An 8744-nucleotide genomic window follows, 5' to 3' on the forward strand; every position below is an offset into this window, starting at 1 on the left:
ACTGACCTGTGCTTTATATAATGTAAATACAGGTCAGACCTTGGAAGGCAGTGACAAGGTGGGCTTCAAATATAGGGATTAACACTAACCATAGGGCAAAAGTTTGGTTCTCAGTATAAAGTTTGCAGATTTTAAGTGGGAAAAAATGTCCTTGTGTTGGCAGCCCTGCTTGAGTGCAGGTGTGGTGTTTCCATCTGGTGCCCCCACCCCAGGGGCCCCTCCTCACCGCCCCGCCCCCATTCTGAGACCTCTAACCACACCCTACATCCACCCCAGCACACCTCCTAGCCTTACCCACCAGCTCCAACCCCCGCCCCATTCTGGATCAGAGCTCCACCCACTCCCTCTCCCCATCCTGACACACAGCTTCTTGTCAGCTGCACCACTGTACCTTCAAGGTGGGCAGCTGTTAGAGGCAGGGGATGGCCAAAGGGGCCCAGCAGCAGCACATGGCTGGGAGGGAGGAGAGCTCTAGGCGGGCTCCTGTGAGCCCCAAAGCCCTATAAGAGCTCCCTGTGGGGCGCTGTGCTCCCGCTCAGACACCAGGGGCAGTGCTGTGCTCTGCCTGTCTATCACGCTCATCCTGGCTTAATTGTTTATGGTGACTCCAGTTTTCCACAGGCTACACTCACCCGATTTCCCTGTCGACCCCTTTACACCCAGCCCTTGTGCCTTCATCCTCTGGAGCCTGTGCAGAGCCCAGCGCTGCCCCTGGCTCCGAGGCGCTAGGCCCCACGTGGGTGCAGGTCCTGTGTCCAACAACCCCCACTAGCCCAGCACCCAGGAGGTCTTTTAGTACCAGTAGGGGCACCAGGCCACCTGGGCAAATCCCTGTGCTACAGCACGACTTTCAGTTACCCCCTGTCACAGTGGCAGGGGGCAGAGGGGTCCAGATAGGGGGATGGCTAATTTGGAAGAGACCTTTAGATCAGGTCCTGGAGGGGATAGGAAAAAGTGCGGCAGTTTGAACCATGCGATGGAGCAGGTCAGTCCCAGGCAGCAGGGATGTGGTGTGCGGGGAAAATAATACAAACCTGTCTGTCAGCCCGCTTTCCTTATGTGCATCATCACAGCGCTATGGCAGGAACCTCACTGTAAACTGGACATGGTGAAATCTCATCTCTAACCTTTCTCTCCCCAGGGACTCTGCAATCCAACCTGGAAAATGAGAAAGGTGAGTGTCCGAGGCCAGTTCTATGTGCTACCAGGAGGGTGATTTCAGAGACACCACAGGGTGAATCTCACCTCTCCCCATCCCCTACCCCAGGCAGGGTGTTCTCCATCCACATTCATACCTCTTCTCCCTCCCCTAGGCCTACCTTTGCTGAGCTCCCTTATGTCCCTCCTGCCTGGTGCTATCTAGGAAACAGCAATCAGGGCCAGGTTTCTTTCACCATCACCTCGTCCTCCCAGTGCCCCCCAACACAGGGCTCCATTGCCCCTTTCTGCTGCCCTGTCTGGAGTGCTGCGTGTGAGCTCCCTGGGGCAGGTCCTGTCCCCATGTGCTGTGTGTGGAGGGGTCAGCATGTGTGGGCAGAAGCCAGAGAGGAGGGAGCTTTATTAGTTGTGGCAGGATAAAATAAGGGCCAGCATCAGAGACGGGGCTGTCAGGATGGAGAGAGAAGGCTGGATCCTGCACGTCCTGAGTGCATGGAGGAGCAATGGCACCAGGGCACGGCGGGGAGGTGCAGACCCAAGGGAGGGAGGAGCCTTGGACATGCCAAGCCTGTGGGGACGTGTGATGGTGCCATTTGTGGATAAGAGCTCTCTAGAGGTGCAAGTATGTTCAGGGTCCTACTCGGACTGGGACCTCCTCCGTGCAGGGACGGTTGGTCTGATAGTCTAGAGTCTGTACGTACAGGGCCTGGCACCGGATGGCTCATTCTCAGTCCGCAAGTGCAGGGCCCAGGACGGTGTGATGTGCAGCCTGGAAGGGCTACTGTCCTCTTGATAATAGTGATGACAGGAGTGGAAGCAAGAGACCCCCGTGGGGTGTGGAGCTGAAGGAAAGGCACGGGCCTGGAAGAGTTGTAGGTAGGAGGGTGCAGAGGGGGGTGGGGTGAAGAGAGAGGTAGGCAGGGAGCTGCAGGCATCAGGCTGAGATGGGGCTGGGGTCCGTCATGGAGCCAGGAAGCCCTTCCCTGTGTCCTGTAGTCAAAGGGGATTAAAGCATGGGATGGCTCCTTTGGAAGAGACATTTTGGAGGGGATAGGAAATAGTGGGGCAGTTTGAACCATGCCCTGGAGCAGGTCAGTCCCAGGCCACAGGGATGTGGTGTGCAGGGAAGCTAGCGAAAACCTGTCTGTGCCCATCTCCTTACGTGCACCATTACAGCCCAGTCCTGCTCATGGCAGGAACCTCAGTACAAACTGGACAGGGTGAAATCTCATCTCTAACCTTGCTTTCCCCCAGGACTTCTGCAATCTAAGCTGGAGAGTGAGAAAGGTGAGTGTCTGCAGTCAGTTATATGTGCTACCAAGGGGATGATTCCCAGAGACACAACAGGTTGCCATCTCACCTATATTGCCCTTCTCTCCCCAGTGGCCCTGAAGTCTGCCCTGGAGAGTGAGAAAGGTGAGTGCCTGGGACACGTGGGAGGTCTTAAAGAGTTCCTGTGACAATTTATAGCAAAAAACCAATTATTGGAATGGGGCTAAAGCTGGAGCAGACAAGAGCTCTGACCTGAGCTGAAGGGAGCCCGTCACCCCAAGTAACATCCCTCACGGCACAGGGAGCCCCTCACGCAGCCCGGGGACATGGCTGCGTCCACCAGTCCCAGGAGAAGCTGTGCTGAGCTCTTGTCCAGACACGGAAGAAAGGTGCTTTCTTCAGTCCGTTTAGCTCAGGCAAGCCGGCTCAGGTCTGTGCATGGCCTTGCAGGGGACAGAGCCAAGAGCATTCACGTGATTATAGCAGGGCAGGTGACAGCCTGCTTTGATCCCTGCCAGGACTGTGGCGGGCCAGTAGGGGGCGCTCCTGCTTTGAGCCGCCCACCTCCCTGCGCCCGACCACCTTCCAGGCTCCGAGTGCCTCCCTGGGGTGCCTCCCGTCCGGCCGACCCCTTCCCTGGAGCACACCCGCTAGCCTGGGGTTCCCGCTGCCACCATCCAAGGCTCTGGACTCACTTCTGGCTCTGCGCACCTTGGAAAACACAGGCCTGATCATCCAATGGGTGCTAGACCCAATACAAGCACTTGGGGCACTTCCCCAAGTCAGGGGCTGATTAGGGAAGCCTCCCTTAGTCCACAGACCTAAGGGGCCTCCTTGGCATAATTCCGGTCACAAAGGAGAACTTTATTGATTACAGGGGTAGGGCGGAAACAGGGTAAAAGGTAGAGCAATATCATAGAAATCTTACAGGAATATCAAAGGAATCCCATGGAGCAAACCAGGGTGGCTGAGGTAGCCGTTTCAACACGCATCTGAGTTACTGAAGCTAAATATCTAATCGGATCTCTAGTAGGTTACTCACTCGCATCATCCAGAGGTGGTTGTTGTTTCCTCTGGAGGCAGGGCACTCTTGGGTCATGCTCTGATGAGGAGAGAGCCAGGTTCAGATTCACCTGGATGACCGCATGGCTAATGGCTGCCTTCTTCCTGGCCCAGGCATTTTTATAACCTCTCTGACCTCAGCAGCCCGATCCAACTGAAGCTGGCAATACTGGCTACAAAACGTCCCATTTGCTGGGGGTGTAACTCTGGGAGGGGGCTGACTCCACCACCCTTGCAGTGCACTGCCCCCATAACTTACGGACAGCTCCTTTCACCCATCTGGAGGGGCAACGGGTTTGGGGACCCAGGTGTGGTGTGGCCAAGGGGACAGTGAGGGACAGCCCCTGCATGCATAGGTAGGAGTGGAAAGGGCATTGCTTGGCGCTCTTCATCACTGTGTCCAGTCTCCATCTGTGTAACACGTCTCTCCTGCTGTTTGTTTCAGAGAGGCGCCGTGCAGACAAAGGTAACTTTTCTTCATGGATTTCCCCGGGGAGGGAAGGGGGAGGTCTCGTGCTGTGCAGCTGGTGTCCCAGCAGCTCTTCAGGGCTCCCTCTGCCTTGGGAGATACAGTCCCGGGTATCTGTGCAGAGCCTGGGGGGCAGGGAACACATCCTCAGCAGCCCGGACAGCTGAGCCAAGGCCCGACCCCGCAGCAGCTGGCTGGGCCTGGAGGACAAATCAGTGCCAGTGGCCGTATCCTCCGGGACAGACGCTGCTCTCAGCTGTGCTGGGCCAGGGATTTTGTGGGGCTCCACACTCATTCTTGCTCTCTCACTTCGCGGGGGAACACGAGGCAATGAAGGGTAAATGCACTTTACTGGCTTCACTGATGCTCTGACTACATTGGAAACACTGTGAGAGCAACCCATGTCCCTGCCCATCTCCAGAGAGGCCTCATCACAAGGACTGATCTGCATGAATGGACCCAAACCTGGGCACCGTCCAAGGCGTTGCCCTCATTGCAGTGCCTGCCTGGGGCAGCCTGTGCCCTGTGGCCCCTTCTGCCTTCACCGCATGCACAAGTATGGTCAGACCCAGGTGTAGTCACAGGGTGGTCGGCCCCAGCTGGACACTCACCAGCAGATCCAGCGTTGGACCTGTGGGGTCTGGGCAGAGGGTGAGGTGTGGGTCCCTCCCTGTGCCACCCCACGCTGGGCCATCGTCACTGATGTAGCCCAGGGGCCCTAAGGCTGCAGTCATGGGTGATTGCCCTCCTTCCTCCCTGCTAGGACCACCCAGCTCACCCATCTGCCTTCTCCCCCGGGGCCCTGAGGGCCCATGCTGTAAACTCCTGAGTCCTGGGACCTCATGCACCAGCTGCCTCTTCCCAGAGACCCGGCCTGCCTCTTCAGTCTCTGCCCCTCAAGGCTTAAGCAAAGTCTTTCCCCAGAGCCCACCAAGGTGGCGGCTTTCTGGGCCATGGGCCAGGGAGAGCCCGGGTGCACACAGACAGGCCGTGCACAGAGCACACGAACATGCATTGTCTAGTTCTGTGTCAACTTCTGTCCTCGGTGGTGATAGGGTGCTGTTGTAACCTTCATGGTCCATGAGTTGTGAAAGAGGTAAGACAGTTTTGGGGTGGTATCTTTTATTGGGCCACCTGCAGATCTGGGATCGAGTTAGACAAATTTGTGAACACAAGGTATTCTTCTGGTCTCTTTTCACCCAGCTGTGCAGTTAACCCAATACGAGATATCAACTTGTCCCCAGAATGTCCTTGCCGCTCACATGTTTCTTACCCAGATGGCAACTTGGTTCCAGCATCTGCACTGGCAGACAGGGAGATGCTGCCCTTGTCTGGGGGGGACCAGGGAGTTTGCTGGGCTCCGCATTAATTCTTGTTCTTTCTCCCTTTACAGTGAAGTACAAGGCAGTGGAAGGTAAGTGCCCTTTACTAGCTTCACTGACCCCTGCCCTCATTGAAAACACCTGGAAAACCAACCACATATCCCCCCCCGTCTCCAGAGGCCTAACAAGGACATAACTGTATGAATGGGCCCAATCCTGAGTGTGCTGCAAGGCCTCGGCCATGTCTGCAGTGCCTGCTAGGGGCAGTCCTGGGCGCCGTGACCCCTGTTACCTTCCCCACACAGCACAAGCAGGGTCAGACCCACGTGCTGTCACAGGGCTCATAAATCCCCTGCTGCACGCTCATTAGCAGAGCCAATGTCAGATGTGTGGGGCCTGGGCAGAGGCCACAGTTCAGGCCCTTCCCCCGTCACCAAACATGGGCTCACTGTCACTGGTATCCCTGTCACTGGTATAGACCAGGGGCTTCGAAGTCTGGAAACAAGAGAAACTGCCCTCTTCACTCCTCCTAGAGCCATCCTGCTCCCCCGAGTGCCGTGGTGGCCCCCAGTCATTACCTCCAGCTGAGGGGCTCTAGGCTCAGGCACGTGGTGCAGTCTGTGTGTAGCATCCTCTTCTGCGTGCTGGCACCTCACCCTCTACTGTCTCAGCCCTGGGACCAGGACGGACCCTTCAGACTCTGACCCTTAAGGCTTAAACCAGGGTTTTCTCTAGAGCCCACCAAGGTGGCAGCCCTCTGGGGAGCCCTGTGCTTCTCCAGGGTCGGGGGACCATGAGAGGCCAGGTGCAAACAGACAAACTTTGCATAAAGGAGCTCAACACATATTGTCCTGTTCTGTGTTGACTTCTGTCCTCGGTGGTGTTACAGCGATGTTGTAGCCTTGATGGTCCAGGAGTCATGTAAGAGGCGAGGCATTTTGGGGGTGCTATCTTTTATGGGACCACCTGCCTATCTGGGATTGACTTAGACAAGGTTTTGAACACAAGGCATTGTGCTTCTGGTCTCCTTTCTCCCAGCTGTGCAGTTCATACAATAACAAATATCACCCCGCCACCAAAACTTCTGCCTTAAACCCCTGGATGCCAGCCTGCTCCTGGCTCTGTCCCGTCTGACAGGGGCTGCCGGCCTTATCTGGGATGGGGCCAGGGGAGTCTGTGGTGCTCCACATTAATTCTCTCCACTTTGCAGCAAGATACAAGAAGTGGGAGGTAAATGAGTTTTTACTGACTCTCCTGACACCCTGAAAATCAAACTGTTCCCTCCCCATCTCCAGGAAGGACTTGTAAGAGGATGGCTCTGTAGGGATCATCCTGGGGAGGCTCCTGGCCCCAGCCCTGACTCCCAGCACCCTCCATAGGGCAGGCCTGGGACCTCAGCCCCTGTTGCCTTCCCCACACAGCACACGCAGGGTCAGGCCCACGTGCTCCCATGGGTCAGCTTGATCCCTGGCTGCACCTTCCCCAGTAGAGCCAGTGACAGATCCATGAGGCCAGGGCAGAGGCCAGGGTGTTGGGACCTCTCTTGCCCCAGATCCTGAGCACTGGGACCTCCCGCTCCAGCTGCCTCACCCCCGGCACCAATCCTGACTCCTCCAGCAAAGCCTCATATTGATCTGCCGTATCTGTCCTGGGTCGGGTGTCTCAGATGGGGAAGGCATGCATGAGCTACTGATGCTGGGACCTGGTGCGGCTGTGGTACAGAGCAGCCCTGTGAGGCTCTGGGATCCCTTTCTGCACATCACAGGGGTTTTTTGAACCACAGAGCTCTTCAGCTCAGCTTCCCTGAACTCGTCTAGTCCCACAATTAAACCAGACCCTCCACCCGCAGCTGCCAGCCACGACCTCACCTTCCTGCCCAGGCCTGCCTGTGCCTGGCCCAGGGTTTTGTGTCTCTGGCAGACTGTTTGTCCCCTTCTAGCACCGGGGCCCTTTTGTTCTGGGTCTGTGCTCTCCCCTGAGACCTGGGACAGAATGACTGACCACGGTCCCACTCTCTGGGATGGGCCTGAGCGATGCCTGGTCCACAAAGCATAGGGACAGAGCAGCATTCGTGGTACAGCAACATTCATAACAGTCCCCACCTAATCCCGGGCTCCAACAGAGATGTCCCAGCTCACGGCCCCAATCCTGTGTGGAGCTGAGTGCCCTCTGCTCCAATGCAAACCTGCAAGAACTGCACACTCTCAGCACCGCTTGGGCTCACATCCAGCATCACTTCTAGGACCATCCAGCTCGCCCTCTTGCCTGGTCCTCGGGGCCCTGAGAGCCCCATTGTGTAAACTCCCAAGTCCTGGGACCTCACGCACCACCTGCCTCTTCCCTGAGACCAGGACTGACGCTTCAGTCTCTGCCCCTCAAACCTGAAGTATCGCCTCTCCCCAGAGCCCGGCAAGGTGGCGGCTTTCTGGGCCATGGGATGGGAGCCCGGGTGCACGCAGACAGGCCGTGCACAGAGAACCTGAACACACTTTATCTAGCTCAGTGTCAACCTGCAGAGCTGGGATCAAGGTAGCTTTTGAACACAAGGTGTTGTTCTTCTTTCTCCCAGCTGTGCAGTTCATATAAACCTATCCCCAAAAAGTCCTTGCCACTCACATGTTTCTTACCCAGACGGCAACTTGCTTCCAACGTCTGCACTGGCAGACAGGGAGATGCTGCCCTTGTCTGGGGGGGACCAGGGAGTTTGCTGGGCTCCGCATTAATTCTTGTTCTTTCTCCCTTTACAGTGAAGTACAAGGCAGTGGAAGGTAAGTGCCCTTTACTAGCTTTGCTGGCCCCCTGCCCACATTGAAAACACCTGGAAAACCAACCACATGTCCCCCCGTCTCCAGAGGCCTCCTAACAAGGACATAACTGTATGAATGGGCCCAATCTTGAGTGTGCTGCAAGGCCCCGGCCATGTTTGCAGTGCCTTGCAGGCGCAGTCCTGGGCGCCGTGACCCCTGTCGCCTTTCCCCCCCATCCCACCCCGGTCTCCAGAGGCCTCCTAACAAGGACATAACTGTATGAATGGGCCCAATCCTGAGTGTGCTGCAAGGCCCCGGCCATGTCTGCAGTGCCTTGCAGGCGCAGTCCTGGGCACCGTGACCCCTGTCGCCTTCCCCACACAGCACAAGCAGGGTCAGACCCACGTGCTGTCATGGGGCTCATAAATCCCCTGCTGTACGCTCAGCAGCAGAGCCAGTGTCATACACATGGGGCCCAGGCAGAGGCCAAATGCAGGCCCTGCCCCTGCCACCAAATGTGGGGTCCCTGTCACTGGTATAGACCAGGGGCTCCATAGTCTGGAAACAAGAGAAACGTCCCTCTTCACTCCCTCTACCCCATCCTGCTCCCCTGAGTGCCATGGTGGCCCCAAGTCATTACCTCCAGCTCAGGGGCTCGAGGCACCAGCACATGGTGCAGTCTGTGTGTAGCATGCTCTTCTGAGTGCTGCGACC

At 56.9% G+C, this 8744-nt stretch overlaps 1 long non-coding RNA gene across 1 annotated transcript in view; it reads left to right on the forward strand.

Annotated features, from left to right (window-relative positions):
* Positions 1-1072: 1072 nt before the first annotated feature.
* Positions 1073-8744, forward strand: part of LOC102377318 — a 19978-nt gene continuing 12306 nt past the window's right edge. Inside the window, exons 1-6 of the long non-coding RNA XR_003092448.1 lie at positions 1073-1174; positions 2413-2445; positions 2542-2574; positions 3938-3958; positions 5355-5375; positions 8031-8051. This is a non-coding gene — a long non-coding RNA (uncharacterized LOC102377318). The remainder of the gene's footprint in view (positions 1175-2412; positions 2446-2541; positions 2575-3937; positions 3959-5354; positions 5376-8030; positions 8052-8744) is intronic.

This window comes from Alligator sinensis, unplaced genomic scaffold, assembly GCF_000455745.1.
Source record: "Alligator sinensis unplaced genomic scaffold, ASM45574v1 scaffold2520_1, whole genome shotgun sequence".
Classification (NCBI taxonomy): domain Eukaryota; kingdom Metazoa; phylum Chordata; order Crocodylia; family Alligatoridae; genus Alligator; species Alligator sinensis.